At 43.5% G+C, this 16,778-nt stretch overlaps 1 pseudogene; it reads right to left on the minus strand.

Moving 5' to 3' along the window:
• Window positions 1–1,542: 1,542 nt before the first annotated feature.
• On the minus strand, window positions 1,543–12,092 carry LOC130927184 (uncharacterized; annotated as a pseudogene).
• Window positions 12,093–16,778: the final 4,686 nt, after the last annotated feature.

Raw genomic sequence — 16,778 nt, forward strand, 5'->3', positions numbered from 1 at the left:
GTTACTGAAGGGGGGTGATTTTACTGGTTTGTTGGCATCCAAGGATTGACGCCATTCTGAATTACAGCAACCAGGGGGAGATACATGACTTCCTGGGTGTACATTTGCTACAAATTGGACATTTTCTTGGTCCTTCGAGCCGGATATAACATATCTAGACGACGCCAACCAGCGAGAACTATCACTGTCAAGGTTTTTGGCTGTGGCGACTTCATGTAGTCCTTTTACACAGCTAGTTTTCCCTGAAGGAAGGGGATTTTTCTAGTTGTTGGCGTCCAAGGATTGACCTGATTTCAAATTAGAGCAACCAGGGTTAGCGCTACCGACCTCCATAAAAGCTACATCGACCTCCTGGGTGTACATTTGCTTCAAATTGAACATTTTCTTGGTCCTTCGAGCCGGATGTAACATATCTGGATGATGGCAACCAGCAAGAACTATCACTGTCAAAGTTTCACTTCATGTAATCCTTTTTTACAGCTAGTGTTCACTGAAGGAGGGTGAATTTTCTAGTTGATGGCGTCCAAGGATTGACCCGATTCTGAATTACAACAACTAGGGGGGAGCAGTTAACAACCTCCACAAAAGCTACATCGACTTCCTGGGTGTGCATATATCTAGCTTTAAAGCTAATATTTTCTTGGTCCTTCGAGCCGGATGTAACATATCTACAGTAGCTAACGCAGACCAGCGCGAACTGTCGAAGTTTTTGCCTGTGATGACTTCACGTTGACCTTTTTCACAGTTTTTCACTGAAAGGAGGGGATTTTTTTGATTTCTTGGCGTCCAAGGATTGACCCGATTCTGAATCACAGCAATCTGGGGGATTAGCTACTGAAGGGAAAAGGTACCGTCATCGCACACACCATATAATTGTTTGCATTCGTCTAACACATTCATCTAACTATTGTTTAAGCAGACTCCACTACATGCCCTTTGACACAGTAAAGTGAATCACCTGATCCGGGCTAATAAGGGGGAGATGAGAAAAAATGGTACAGTTTCTCGTAGGCACCGTCTAACTGTTTGCATTACTCTTACACACGTAATACAACTAATCAGGAAATATGATCATTTTTATATTTACGGTAGGACTGCACTACTAATATCCAATAAATGGCACACCATAGTTTAATGAGAAGAAATAGAAGAGATACACAATGCTGTCTTATCACAGAAGCCCAACGCGTGCGTCACGAACAAGATTAACGCACCAACTCTTGCAATCAGCTCTCCCAGCAAACTCCAAGGACAACGCGCTTTGTCCTAAAACAAGTACAGCCAGCCCGGACAACAAAGTTGATAGCGGGCGTCCCACCCGCACACGAACCTAAGCCGCCCAAAACAGGCCACAGAGGGGAAGACCCAAAAGCAACGCCCAGACACACCTTTGGCACGGCCCGCTTCATCACGGACTTTTCTTGAAAGATACATCTCCTGGATGCGCTGGGACACATCATCAGTGATGTATCTAGGATTCATTGGGTGTTTCGGGTCTCGCAACATCAGACACCCTCGTCCTAGTGACCCAGCCGGGGTGGATCAAGTCCCGGCTTGTGTCCCAGTAGCAACCCACGGATCTGCCCTCTTCAACAACAACCACCTTGTGGCTTTCTCTGCAGCTTCACTTGCAGACTGAATGGCCCTTTTCTTGGCCACCCCTGTGATTCCCAGCCGGTCAAGGACTTTACAGAGGGAGCGTCCTGCGAAGCCTCGACAGCCGACTTCTATGGGCTCATAGAAAGTCCTCCAGCCCCTTCCCCTGCACTCCTCCACTAGTTCCTGATACTTGGCCCGTTTCCTCTCATTAGCCTCCTCAATCCGCTCCTCCCAGGGCACGGTAAGTTCCAGCATGATCAGGTGTTTTGAAGCCTCTGAGAGGATGATCATGTCTGGCCGGAGCGATGTTGTTGCTATGTGCTGGGGGAACCTCAGCTGTTTTCCCAGGTCAACGTGGAGCTTCCAGTCAGGGGCTGTGTGGAGGAGTCCTGTTGTTATCTTTGGACGTGCACGGGGTCTCTCTCCAGCTTTGATGAAGGAGATGGCCTTCTTTGGAGCATGATGGTGTTTGCTAGAGCTGATGGCGGTGGCTATACTCTCGGCAACTGCTTTTAGTACCTGGTCGTGGCGCCAGCGGTAGCGACCATCAGCCAGGGACTTTGGGCAGCTGCTGAGGAGATGTTCCAGGGAGCCTCTTCCGGAGCAAAGGGAGCAGGAGGGTGTCTCGCTCTTCCCCCACACATGGAGGTTTGCTGGGCTGGGGAGGGAATCGTAGACTGCCGCTACGAGGAACCGGACGCGGTGGAGGTCTGCCTGCATGATGTTCGATCAGGTGACTTTGCGTTGCAAAGTGCCCTCCTATCTTGTCCATGCTCCCTGTTGCCGGAGTCCCAATGCCCTGCCCACTCGCTCTTCCTCCAGGCCTGCACGGACCTCCTCCTGGAGTAGATGTTGTCTTTCCTTGCCCCGAGCCTGGCTGACCTGGGTCTTTGGGATGTAGCGCAATCCAGCTCTCCCTGTTGCCACAGTCCCAACCAGTGCCTTTTGCCTAAGGCGTGACTCAGCCACCTCCACTGCCTTTTCTGCCTTCCACTTCCTTCCTGTCCTCACTTCTATGCCGGCTGATGACACCTTGCCGTCCCTGGATTCTCTGTACTGTAGGGCTTCTCTTGTGCGTGCCACCTTGAATTCTTCAGTGAGCCCACTGAAGGGCAGCTGCAGGTTGTTGCTGGTCCCGTACAGGGCAGCGCTGTTGAGGCTGCGAGGAAGACCCAGCCATTTCCGCAGAAAGCTGCTGATCTTCCTTTCAAAGGATTCCACCGTCGTTACTGGGACTGCATAGACGAGGAGAGGCCTCAGGATTCTGGGAAGGATGGAGTGCTGGTAGATCCAGGCTTTGAATCTGCCAGGCAGGCCAGACTTGTCCACCTTGCCGAGCCAACCACCAAGCTCTTCAGTAGACCTCCGGATAGCAGCAGAGTCCTTCAGGCTGGAGTCAAAGAGCTTTCCCAGGCTCTTGACTGGTTGCTCTGTGATCGATGGAATCACGGTTCCTGAGATTGAGAACCGGAATTTATCGACCACCTTCCCCCTTTTCAGAACCATGGACCTTGACTTTGCAGGTTTGAAGCTCATCCTGGCCTATCCGGTGAGTCTCTCCAATCCCTGCAAGATCCACCTGCTACCTGGGACTGACGTTGTTGTAATGGTCAGATCGTCCATGTAGGCTCTTATGGGGGGCTGTCGAACACCTGATCTGGACAGAGGCCCTCTGCATTCCACTTCAGCAGCCTTTACCACCATATTCATCGCCAGTGCAAAAAGAACAACGGAGATGGTACATCCTGTTATTATTTCTTTCTCAAGGCGATGCCAGTCTGATGTTACTGACCCAGAAGTGGAAGACTGAAGACTGGACACTGAGATAACACAGATTTTTGCTGCTCGGAAACATGTGGCCTTGTTTTGGATCCAGAATTGTCCCTCCGTCGTCTGTTTTTGCCTTGTTTTTGACCACTGTCGACGAATAAATTGTCAACCTGTTTTCGGTGAGTTTTCCTCAAACTTTTGAAACATGGAGTCAGTACAAAGGGTTAAAAATAAGAAGAGAACGCGCGAAGTTCTGCCTTCCCGGTTGGCGCGCGCGGAGGCAGCATCGGCCGAGCGGCACTTGTTTTGGCTGTCGCTGTTTCCGTGCGTCTTGGCCGGGGGGAGCGAATTTCAACACTACCAACCTCCACAAAACTACATCGACTCCTTGCGTGTTCTTTTTAGCCATACTGGATGTACATGAACCTAGCTTCAACTCTAACAGTAGCTTTAAGTGACATTGTTCCAAGGTGAGTGCCGATATTTGACCTTTCCTGTTTTGGCCCAAAAATAATCACTTCTGTCTTTCCAACATTTAGCTGGAGAAATTTTCCAGTGCTTTGCCACGCCGCCTCTCATCCCGTCGCTCACCTTCAAACGACGGCTCTAACGCGCACGCCACCTTAGTTAACGTCGCTAAATCCGCGGCGGGCCTGACAGCCGAGCCTCTCGGCGGAGTTCATCAGCAATTTAGGGAGCTGTATATTCCAATTAGCCGCCGACGTCCCGCCGCTACGGATAGTGTACAGAGGGAGTCGCATTCAATTACAGCCGCCGTCCGCTGTGGATTTGTGTGTTTTTTACCTGTCCTCACGCATAAAGTAAGCGTCGCGGCGTCTTCCGCGGGCGCTCGGCCAGCGTGTATTTATGTTTACGCGCGCCTTTAATGGCTTCCCATCACGGCAAACATCATTTACATTAAAAACAATGTGCGACGGCAGCAGCTTGTGAATGATGGTCAGCAAGCTGTCCTACATAACTCCAGCTTAAGGCAAATAAAAAGACGGAATATGCTAATGCGCCGCCGACAAGACAAAACAATAAGTGCCATATTTGTGCCAATACATCATTATATGACTTCCCTTTTGATTTCCCTGCTTTACTCTTGACTTATTATCATATGAAAATAATCAGGAATTTATTTTTAAAGCCTATGCGCCGTGGCTATATTCTTTACATATCACCATTTGTTTGATGTGTTGTTTTTCCTTCTTTAAAAAAAAGTGCTCCTTGAAGAAAACAAAGGCTCGCATAAATTAGCCGCGAGGACTGCAATTAGACAGTCGCAGTGATTGCAAAGGAATAATTACTGAAGAGAAACAAGGCCAGTAAAAAAAAAAAAAAAAAAAAAAGAAAAAATAGACGTATAAATAAAACATCTTTTTTTGGGTTGCAATGGAACATAATTATCAATTACAAACGGCGCATTGTTTCAGCCACTTCCTGTTGCACTGGGAGAAAAATGAACACATCTATAAAGGCTATAAATGTAATATGGAAAAAAAAAACGTATACATGACTGAAAGATGGCTGCGGAAGCACATTTTAATGAGGATAACAGTCAGGACGTTCTCCTAAGATGATTTTATGTCCTTTTATGGAAGCAGAATGTACTTGTAGGAATTGAAGAACAAAAGATAACTGGTGGGGTCGTACAAGATTCATAAAGTACGGTCATTTTCGGACTATAAGTCGCTACTTTTTTACTTCATTTTGAATCCATGGCTTTATAGTCCAGTGCGTCTTATTTGTTGATTAATTTGGGTTAGTAGGTAACACTATATTTGACAGGGGCGTCATAAGACTGTCATAAGACCGTCACAATCATAGGCATTACAAAATGCATATGACGGATGTCATTAAGTGTCATTCAGCAAATTATTTCACTTACTCAAAATTGAGATAATTTGCCGGATAACACTAAAAGACATCAGTTATAAGCGTTCATTAATGCTTATGACAGTGTCATGTCATAATTATGATTGTCTAATGACAGTCTTATGGCACCACTGTCAAATAAACTGTTAGCATATACCATAACTAGCAATTAATGAAACAACTGGAACAGTCACTGAAGAAATAATTAGCACAGAACATGAATATTTATTGTTATTTATCTGTAGCGCTGCAATGCATACTTGGAGGAATGTTGGACAACAACAGTGTTGACAGCAGGTGGCAGCAGGGGTTAACTGTCTCCCCCAAGGGAGCAGTGATAGCCAAATGAAGCTTCTTCAAACAATGAAGCTTTGCAGCCAATTGCTTCAGTCGTATGATGCCACTGTCAAATAAAGTGTTACCGGTTAATATCTTTTGGCGTAAATATCCCATAATACAGTGAGGACAGCTGCTAATTTATAGTCCAGTGCAGCTTATCAATGAACAAATGTCATTTTTGTGTCAAATTTGGTGGGTGGCGGCTTATGCGCAGAGACTCTCCAGCGTATCTTGGGTCGTCCCTGGTGCCTCCCACTGTTAGGACATGCTCAGAACACCTCTTTAGGGAGGCATCTAAACCAGATGCCCAAGCCACCTCTGCACGTTCCTCTGAACGCAGAGGAGTAGCGGCGCAACACGGAGTCCCTCCGGGATAACCGAGCTTCTAACCCTGTCTCTAAGGAAGAGCCCGGACACCCTGCAGAGGAAACTCATTTCGGCCGCTTGTATCCGGGATCTTGTTCTTTCAGTCACGACCCACAGCTCGTGACCATAGTCCGCATTACTGCAGACGCTGTTGCACCGATCCCCCCTGTCGAGCTCCCGCTGTCTCCTGCCACCCTTTTCCGACTGCAGACCACAGTCGCGGGTTTCCAGGCACTGACCTTCATCCCGACCGCTTCACACTCGGCTGCGAGCCGCTACAGTGAGAGTTGGAGATTATGGCTTGATAGAGCAAATAGCAGCCCCCCTCAATGATTTGGTTGCACCAAGAAATTCTGTCCATACAATTTATGAACAAAACCGGTGACAAAGTAAAACCTTGGCGGAGCCCAACCCTCACTGGGAACAAATTCGACTCACTGCCAGTAATGCGGACCAAACTCTGACACTGGTTGTACAGGGACCAAACAGCCCTAACCAAGGGGCTCGCACCCACATGACTTCCCAAGGGACATTGTGGAACGCCTTCTCCAACTCCACAAAACACATGTAGACCAGTTACGCAAACTCCCATGCATTCTTGGCGACCCTGCCGAGGGTGTAGAGCTGGTCCACTGTTTAAAGGCCGGGATGAAAACCACACTGCTTCTTCTGAATACGAGATTCGACTTCCCAATGGACCCTCCTCTCCAGCAACCCTGAATAGACTTTACCGGGGAGGCTGAGGAGTGTGATCCCTATACAGTCCTTGACAAAAGTCTTGTCTCTTATCCATTTTGTAGAAACAATGGCTAATAACCTGACTTTTAATTATTTAAATGGTTTCAGAAATGGCTCATATGAAAACTAAGACCTTTTCTATGACTTCCATGGGCTTCGGCAAAGATTCATACAATTTATTGATGAAGTCATCAGGAACATCAAAGAAAGCAGTCTTGCATGCCTCCCAGAGTTCATCAATATTCTTGGGTTTCGTCTTCCATGCTTCCGCTTTCATCCTCTTCATGTGTGGTGACTGGGCTGGCCAGTCCTGGAGGATCTTGATCTTGTTTGCCTTGAGGAACTTTGAGGTAGAGATTGAAGTATGCGTGTGGAGCACCATCCTGCTGCATAATTGGTCCCTTTTTATGGTTAGGAATGTAAGAGGAAGCTAAGATTTGTTGATATTTCAGACTATTTATCTCTCAGGGGGCAGACAATTAAAAAAAATGTGTGGTATTTGCCAAGGCCCACAGCCAGTCAAAAGGATGGACGCTGGAAAAGTGGCAAAAGGTGGATTTTTCAGATGAATCTTTCATTGAATTACACCACAGTCACCACAAATATTGCAGGAGACCTACTGGAGCCCGCATGGATCCGAGATTCACTCAGAAAACAGTGAAGTTTGGTGGTGGCAAAATCATGTTCTGGGGTTACATCCAGTATGGGGGTGTGCGAGAGAGCTGCAGGGTGGAAGGCAACATAAATAGTCTGAAATATCAACAAATCTTAGCTGCGTCTTACATTCCTAACCATAAAAAGGGACACATTCTGCAGCTCCATTGCATCCTTCAATCTCTACCTCAAAGTTCCTCAAGGCAAAGAAGATCAAGATCCTCCAGGACTGGCCAGCCCAGTCACCAGACACGAACAGGATGAAAGAGGAAGCATGGAAGACGAAACCCAAGAATGTTGATGAACTCTGGGAGGCATGCAAGACTGCTTTCTTTGATGTTCCCTATGACTTCATCAATAAATTGCATGAATCCTTGCCGAAGCCCATGGAAGTCATACACAGACCCAGCTGCAGAAAGAAATCACAGGGGGGGCATTACATTTTTCTGGGGGGGCACACTTCTTCAACGTAAATTTAGCCTGAACAGTGGCGTTATTACCCGTACATTACTACATCAGTGCACTGAAATATTTTTTGTCACTGAAGTCACAAGTGGTAGTTCATCGTAAAATCTATAAGACAAACAAAAACATACCTGTCAACCCGAGGCCGTTGGCAATCTTCACAAATAGTGACGTATGCCTTTACAAATTGGTGACTAATCTTACAACATTCTATTTGGCGTGCAATATGAAACAAAAATAAAACTCTATTTTTAAAATAATATGAATTTATTTATAATATTGTAAAATATAACCTGGTAAAATAAAAAAATCAATATCTTCAGCTCCATCATGATTACCTAAATTTAACAGTGACTTTTGTTATAATTGTATGAAGCACTTTTGGCAATTTTCTATCATGTCTTGGTGGCTGCAATTCATGGCACTTCAGCTCGCAATTCAATTTGACTTGAAGTTGGTTCGTTAGTTTGTCCAATTATAAATTAAAAAGGTCAATTGATAAAATTAACTTAACCATGCAATCTTTAAGTCAGGGAACATTTCTTTTGCTATTTCTGAGAAGTCATCAGCAATAGCTGCAGGCAAACTGTGTTTGGCAACTAATTGGCAGAATGAAATCTCAGCTTTCGTCACTTTTCATTCTGCAGACTTCATCTTTACAACCAGTGTTGGTAATCAATTTTTAAAAAAGTAATTCATTAGTTACAAATTACTTCTTCCAAAAAGTATTTGAGTTAGTAACTCGGTTACCTGAAGGTAAGAGTAATTAGTAACTGGTGTTACCTTTCATGTGTTTTTTTTTTTTTTTTTCAATAAAAATTCATTAAAAAAAGAAAAAAACATAGTAACCTTTGCTATGTTTGGAAATCGTTTAATGTTGTGAATTAACTGTTAAAGTTGTTTAAATTGCAACCGTTTTTGCATTAGTTCCCTTCTGTCTACTTCCGACATGTTCAAGTTTTAAAACTCTTTCATCATTTAAAGATAGATTCAAGTCAAGATTTTGCCGATTTTGGAGTATTTTACATAAAAAGTTATTTAAGTTAGCTAGGAAGGTGCCTTTCTAAGCAGTCTACTGTTTCAAAACGGCGGCTGTTTATTAATGCCGCCATCTGTCATTTCGCATGTAGTTCTATAAGCATTTGATTTCTAGGCGTAGATTGTAGGCTGTCGGCTACGGTCCGGAAATATTGGAGCCGCCTAGCATCGCATTTGATACAGCGTCAAAACACTCTTCTCTCTCAGTGTCTCTGACTTTTCCCGTGTCGTTCAACCAACGTAGTAACGGGGACGCACATCGTCTCGGTGCCAAAACGGTGACAAACTCCGAACGGAGAAAAAAAAACGTAATGCACGAAAAACGTACAGATTTTGAACGTACGGCGTACACGTTTAAAATCAGTGCTCACCTGTACAAATTACACCGAAACCTTTACAACTTGACAGGTATGCGAAAAACGATGGTACAGTTCTGTGTGCATTCATTCAACTAAAGTGCTTCAACGTAAACATAACATATGCACCGATAAACATGAGCTCCCAATGGCCGGCGAGTCGTTGCCTGGCACGGCCAGACTGTTCTCCCTGTATTTTTCAAACACTGAGAGAAATAGTCTGGGAACCATCCGATTAACGGCCTCTCGAGCAGGTACAAAATCAATCGACAAATCAGATTCGTTTATTTGCGTGACGTGTTCTTAACGAGCAACGTCACTCTTGCGCGTCGGAAGTCGTCTCCTCAACAACACAGATGGTGAACGGGAGAGCCGAGAATATGTTCCAATCCACGGTAAAATCAGTTTTAAATGACCAAAAACACATCGACACGAGTCATTGACCACAGTCCGTCTCGCGCTAGCCATGTTGAATAAACTCCGCTCTCCTCGTATGTTTACTTCCGCGCGCAAGTCCCTCGTCCTGCCCGCGTCGTTTTACTAACGTCACGTCTGCCCGTCGCTGATTGGTCCACTCCGCTGTCTGTTTGCTGTGGCTTGCTCCGCCCTGGAAATTGTATCCTCTGAATGGTAGCCAGACTCAATAGCTGGAACAGCGGTTTGTCTGGTGTACTAGGCAAGGCGAGTAGGCCCGCCCCCCTTATCTGTGATTGGCTAGAAATTGCCTTCGTTCGCTGCTCAGATTGGTTGAATTGAATGACGACCGATCAAGATAGGATGAATATAGGATTCGTCCTCTCTTCGTGTGTTATTTGTGGAAGATTTAAAAAAAAAAAAAAAATTAAACAGTACAGTCTAATCGAGCCAGGGCGGGCAGAGCAGTCTCTCAGGGCGGGCCCGGCCCCCTAATGCCCGTCCAAGCCGCCAGGCCTGGTCATACAAAATATTAAATTTGGATCTCACAGCACCACTATTCAATTCGCTTATGTTATGTAACATTTTATTGTATTTGAAGTAAATTTTTTGTGCAATTTTCACACTACTTTCTGTAGGCGACCAAACTTTTGTCTAGCCAAAAGTTGACCTTTATGTCTTCATTAAATGAAAAAAATGTTTTCAGTGAAACCAATATATTTTTGTACATTCAACATCATTTGGGAGGGTCTTAGCTTTCATATGAGCCATTTCTGAAACCAATTGAATCATTAAAAGTCAGGTTATTAGTAGGGCTGTCAAAATTATCGCGTTAACGCGCGGTAATTTTTTTTTTTTAATTAATCACGTTAAAATATTTGACCCAATTAACGCACATGTCCCGCTCAGACAGTATTCTGCCTTTTGGTAAGCTTTACAGCAAGGCTTATTGTGCTGTCTAACAGCAAACTCTTGTGGTCGCTTTGCGACATGGTTTATTTTTTTCTTGCCAGTTCAGTATGGCTGCACGACATCTCGGGCTGACGCCCACGTTGTGATGTTGTGCTTATATGATCCTTGGACAAGATTTGTCCGTAAGTATGGTTGTTGTAAAGAATGTACATATTATGTTAGTAAGCGAAATGTTCTATTTTTTGTATGAGACGCTCTTTGTTTATGTTTAGTGAACCTGTATAGCGTGCTAAGCTAACGTTGTTGCTAATGCAATGCTTGTGTACATTTTTTTTTTTTTTTGTAGTTTTATGACGGTCTAAAGAGGACAATGGTTTGAGGCTATTTTATTGATAAATCGGATGAAAAAGGAAGAAGTCTGATTATTAAGGCATCGTTCACTAGGTGCCTAGCTTTGGAAAAAGTAGACGCTTCGGAGTGAGGACAGCATAGACAGATTTAAATGACAGTAGAGTGAAATGCCCACTACAGTCCTTATGTACCGTATGTTGAATGTATATATCCATCTTGTGTCTTATCTTTCCATTCCAACAATTTATTTACCAGAATATATATATAATTTACAGAAAAATATGGCATATTTTATAGATAGTTTGAATTGCGATTAATTGCGATTAATTACGATTAATTAATTTTTAAGCTGTAATTAACTCGAGTAAAAATTTTAATCGTTTGACAGCCCTAGTTATTAGCAATTGTTTCTTCATAATGGATAAGAGACAAGACTTTTGTCAGGGACTGTATAGTTAGAACACACCACCCCGCCTGCCAATCCAAAGGCACTGTCCCTGATGTCCACGCGATGTTGTAGAGGCGTGTCAGCTACGACAGCCCCCCTTTAATCTATTGCCGTCAATAGGTGGTTTCATTGATAATTTTCCTCTTTTCCAAACGACCACAACACATACTCTGTGACCTGAGCTGGCAGTGAATAAATTAGGCTAATGAGAACTTTTGAATAGCTGTCCACTTTAGTGACCACTGTTCCTTCAAAGGTTGAAATTCCCTCCTCTTTCACATGTCCTTTAATGACAACTCTGCTTAACTTAGAGCAACAACAGTCTCTAATTCACCGCCCAAACTTTCCCTTCTCCGATACGTTGATTTGATATACTCCAATAGAGCCGTTCTCCCAGACGCCATCAATTGTCTATGGATTTTTCTCAGCGCTCCTCGCGAGAGAAACAAAAGGCAAAGACGAGGCCGAGAGGCTTTATTGATATGGATGTCGGCGGAATATCGTCTCTCTTCAAGCACGATCAATCAGAACGTCAGCTTTTACGAGACCGTCTCGCCCGAGGGGGGCTAGAACTGTCTTTGGATGATAGCGAGCTAGCTACATACGCGCAGGGTCATCGTAATCAACGAAAGCGAGTAGGGTGGGTAGCGCGGGGACGGATGCGCACCTGGCGTCCGCCACAGATGAGCGCCATCATCATCACCATCATCATCTTCTCCCCGGCCAATCACTCCACATTGCTGCCCTTCTGTTCCGTCATCCATGAGGCAACCGCGCACACACACCGACGCAGATTCAGATGGGTCGTCAGTCCACGCTTGGTTGGTTTGAGTCGGTCGGGCTGACAAAAAGTAATTATGGTCCATTAGTCAGGGGGGCTCGTTTGTTTGTTTGTTTTCTCGTCATTGACGGTGGATGTTACTGATGAAAATGGAGGTTGGATTGCAAAAGTAGAGACGCGTCGTCCTTGTAGTAGCCAAGTAATGATAAATACTTCATATGTGGGAGCATTAGAAGTGTGAGAAAAGACAACTCATGAGGGAGAAATTAACTCGTGGCAAAGCAGAGCACCCCAAACAGTGCCAGATTATGGGGAGTCTGGGCCCCAGGGCCAGGAGTTTGCAAGCCCCCCCCACCCCCGCCAACCGACCGTACCTTCGGATCCTCCAAAAGTTTCTTTCTGCTCTTCCTTCTTGCAAAGTCGTCCACTAACTCATCAAAGTTGAGCTGTTGAACAAACTCTGATTCTACTGCAAGGAGGGAAGTGAATTCAACCGATTTTACAAGACAAGGCAACAAGCCTTAAAAAGGGGGGTTGGAAATGCCTTTGAAGATGCAGTGTTGTTTCTACTAATATAATATAATTAGAGATGTCCCGATCGATTGGCATCCCGATTGATCGGGTCCGATCACGTGATTTTCAAAGTATCGGAATCGGCAAAAAAATATCGGCCATGCCTTTTTTTAATATATATATATATTTTTTAATTAAATCGTTTTCTAATTGTATTTAACGTTACAGACATAATATGTTACACTCATCCAGAGTCTTTAGTTTAGGTTTAAGGTAGGGTTATCAAATTTATCCCGATACCGGAAGTAATTTTTTGTTTTTTAAATGTGTCACGTTAAAATATTTAACGCAATTAATGCATGCGCTGTACGACCCACTCACGCATTGTCGCGCTCAATCTGTAATGGCGCCGTTTTACCTATATAGAGAGGTAAAAGGCAGCGTAAAATGAGTAGAGGGAATTTTGGCAGCCTTTGGAGCCTTTTTTTAATTGGCTAAAGCCTTACAATCCCTCTCCCTACGATTAGAAATATCATGGGAAGCAATGTGGGGAAGCAAGGTAGCATTTGATCTTTTTCTTAACACCTTACGTTATTTCCCAACGCAGAGAAGATATATCAATTGGTAGCACTACGCACAGTCATGGTTCCACTTCCCATCATGCATTTGGGCATAGCTACAATATCATTTACTGAAAGCTTAACAAATACACTAGATGGCAATATTTAGTCACAATATACAAAGTCACAAGTCTTTCTATCCGTGGATCCCACTCACAGAAAGAATGTTAATAATGTAAATGCCGTCTTGAGGATTTATTGTCATAATAAACAAATACAGTACTGTATGTTGAATGTATATATTCGTCCAAGTTTTAATCATTTTTTTTCTTAATGCATTGCCAAAATGTATACGATTGGGAAAAATTATCGGGAATGATTGGAATTGAATCGAGAGCAAAAAAAAAGCAATCGGATCGGGAAATATCGGGATCGGCAGATACTCAAACTAAAACGATCGGGATCGGATCGGGAGAAAAAAAAACATGATCGGAACAACCCTAAATATAATATATAATATAATATAATATAAGTCTTTAAAAAGGCAGTTGAATGTTAAACTGCTGAACAAGTTATTTTGCACAGGTTGAATACAAAGCAAGTTGTCAAGCTGAAAGGTCCAGTTTGTGAGGAGTAGTGAAGCAGGGGGCTAAATATAGAGAGAGTTCAGGTCTCTGCCCCCTCATTCAGTCCATTGCAAAATCGATATTGGAATTCTACTTGGACTTCCAAATTTGTTCACTGGAAATACAGTAGCCCTTACAATGGCTTTCAGTCTTAAGGTACACTATTATATATAATAGTATATACCGTATTGGCCCGAATATAAGACGGCCCTGATTATAAGACGACCCCCTCGTTTTCAAGACTCAAGTTTGAAAAAAAGACTTTTTGAACACCAAATTAATTTTTATACAGAAAATAATTACAGTACATCTGAAAAAAAAAATGATTATAACAATATATTTGAGAGAAAAAGCATGTTATTTTGCCTCATTCAAATCTTAATATCTGAACATTTAAATATGTAAAGTGCAATCACATTCGTAAATGAATGGCTTCTGGTGTTTGAAATGTAAATAAACCAATCTATTGTGATAAGACAACAAAATTGAAATAACTGCATTAACCATCAAAGTGAAGTCTAACTGTAACTCTAGTCTTGAAACGAATTTGAATAAGGAAAAACATTGCGATATAAAATGCAAACTGGTTAAACTTGAGAGTAGCTGAGATCTGTCATGACAGAATATCGCTTGTGAATAGGTATAATGTCTAGACCGCGAATATAAAACGACCCCCTCTTTTTCAGTCTTATTTCAATGCAAAAAAACACCGTCTTATATTCGGGCCAATACGGTAATACAACTACAATACAATATAATATAATTTAAATGTCAATTTAAATTACTTTTTAATACGGTGTTGGATGTTAAAGCTGATAGTCTAGGAAAGGTTTATATAATGACTGCCCCCTACATGATACTGCCAGTATCCAGTGTTGCCAATTTAGCGACTTCGTCACTAGATTTAGCGACTTCTGGTCATCTCAGGCGACTAAAACCTCATCTAGCAACTTAGCGACTTTTAAAGTGAATCTGGCGACTTAAAAAAAAAAAAAAACTCTTTCTCTCGAGTGTCAAAATTATTGTTTTTCAATGTAACTTCAGATCTGCACTGCCCTCACAAGCTTATTTCATGGTTAAGCAGCACCGCACATTAGCCCCGATCTTGAAACTGTACCCTTTGGGATTGTCAACACATTTTCTTGAGAGCAGTGAGTCGTCCGTGACGTTATGACATAATAGTAATGTTGTGACGTAATCTAGCGACATTTCAGAGAGCCACTTTTGGTGATTTGTTTTTGGCAACACTACCAGTATTGTGCATAGTGCTCTGATCGTTCTGCTGCAAGTATATGCGGTTGCACACGTAAATTAACCACGTGCCCCAAATCGAGTACTTTCTCGGTGCACTGCAAAGCAGTGTACTGTAAAGCAGTGCACTTGAGTCGCACACTACACAATTTGACAGGTTAGTACTGTCCCAAATCACACACTGCCATCCCCCACCCCCGGGCCCCTGGACCCTTGGGCCCCTGGACGCCGACCCCACTGGCCCGGTCCGTAACACGGCCATGGCCCCAAATCAAGGGGGTAACTTGGTGGGGGTGTGTCCACAGCCTGGCCCAGGCCTGATTTGCAGGTGTACAGTGGGCGTTGTTGGGCAAACAGACTCTACGATGCTGCGCAAAGCTGTAATGTAGTATTTATGTGTTAAAGGGAACCACGGACTTAAAGTGTCTGTGATCATTATGTGAATTAGAATGATATTTTGAGACCATTCGACTATATACAGCAATTTGGCGAAGCACGGATGTCGAGAAATTAAGTCTTTTAATCTGCCGTTTAGCCCTGCCTGTCATTATAGTGCTCTAGCGTCCCCAGCTGGGTTCCGCGCATTCACCTTAGTCTTAACCCTTTGTACTGGCTCCATTTTGAAAGGTTTAAAGAAGGCTCAGGTCGTCAGCGATCAAAACGGCAAGGCGAAACAGAAACACTCAGTCAGGGAGACAAGGTCACCATATTAACAGTCAACAAAAGGTTCCAGAGAAAAAATGACCACGATTAGTTAAACATTCAATTATTCGAAGGCTCTCGCAGGGCGTGTTGTGGGCAGGAAGAAAAGTGTGTTTAGGATTATTGTCTCTTTGTGGATTGGACAGGAGGATTCAGGAGTTGCTGCTGTCCGGGCAACGGGAGTTGTGGATTTTGCCACCTAATTTCTCACATTTCTGCATAAAATCACCATCAAATGTGATCTGATCTTTGTCAAAATCACACAGATGAAAATACAGTGTCTGCTTAACTAAAACCACCCTAACATTTATAGGTGTTCATATTTTCATGAGGATAGCATGCAAGCAATGACAGAAGGGGGAAAATAACTAAGTGAACCTTCTGCCGAATGAGACTTAATGAGTAATTGAAACCAATTTTTACCAAACAATTTAAGTTTAGGTGTGTGCCCAATCACTGATGAGTGGTTTAAAGCTGCCCTGCCCACTATAAAACATACACCGGGTAAGAATTGTCTTGATGAGAAGCATTGTCTGATGTACATCATGGCTCGGTGTATTTGTATAAAGCTGGGAAAGGATACAAAACCATCTCTAAAAGTCTGACTTTTCATCAATCGCCAGTCAGAGAAGTTGTCTACAAATGTAGAGAGTTTGGGTTGTTTCTCTCCCAAGGAGTGTCCGTCCACCAAAGATGACACCAAGAGTTGAGCGCAGAATACTCAGAAAGGTAAAAAACACTAGAGTGTCTGCTAAAGACGGACAGAAATCAGTCCAATATTTCTGTGCATAAATCAACTATATGTAAAAAAAAAATGGCCAAGAATGGTGTTCATGGGAGGACTCCACGGAGGAAGCCACTGCTGTCGCAAAAAGGCACTTGGACACTCCATAGAAGTTTTGGCATAATATTTGTGGACTGATGAAACCAAAGTTGAATTATTTGGGAGTAACACACAACGTCATCTGTGGAGGAAAAATGGAACAGCTCACCAACATCAACACCCCATTCCCACCT

The sequence above is a fragment of the Corythoichthys intestinalis genome, chromosome 1 (assembly GCF_030265065.1).
Source record: "Corythoichthys intestinalis isolate RoL2023-P3 chromosome 1, ASM3026506v1, whole genome shotgun sequence".
Classification (NCBI taxonomy): domain Eukaryota; kingdom Metazoa; phylum Chordata; class Actinopteri; order Syngnathiformes; family Syngnathidae; genus Corythoichthys; species Corythoichthys intestinalis.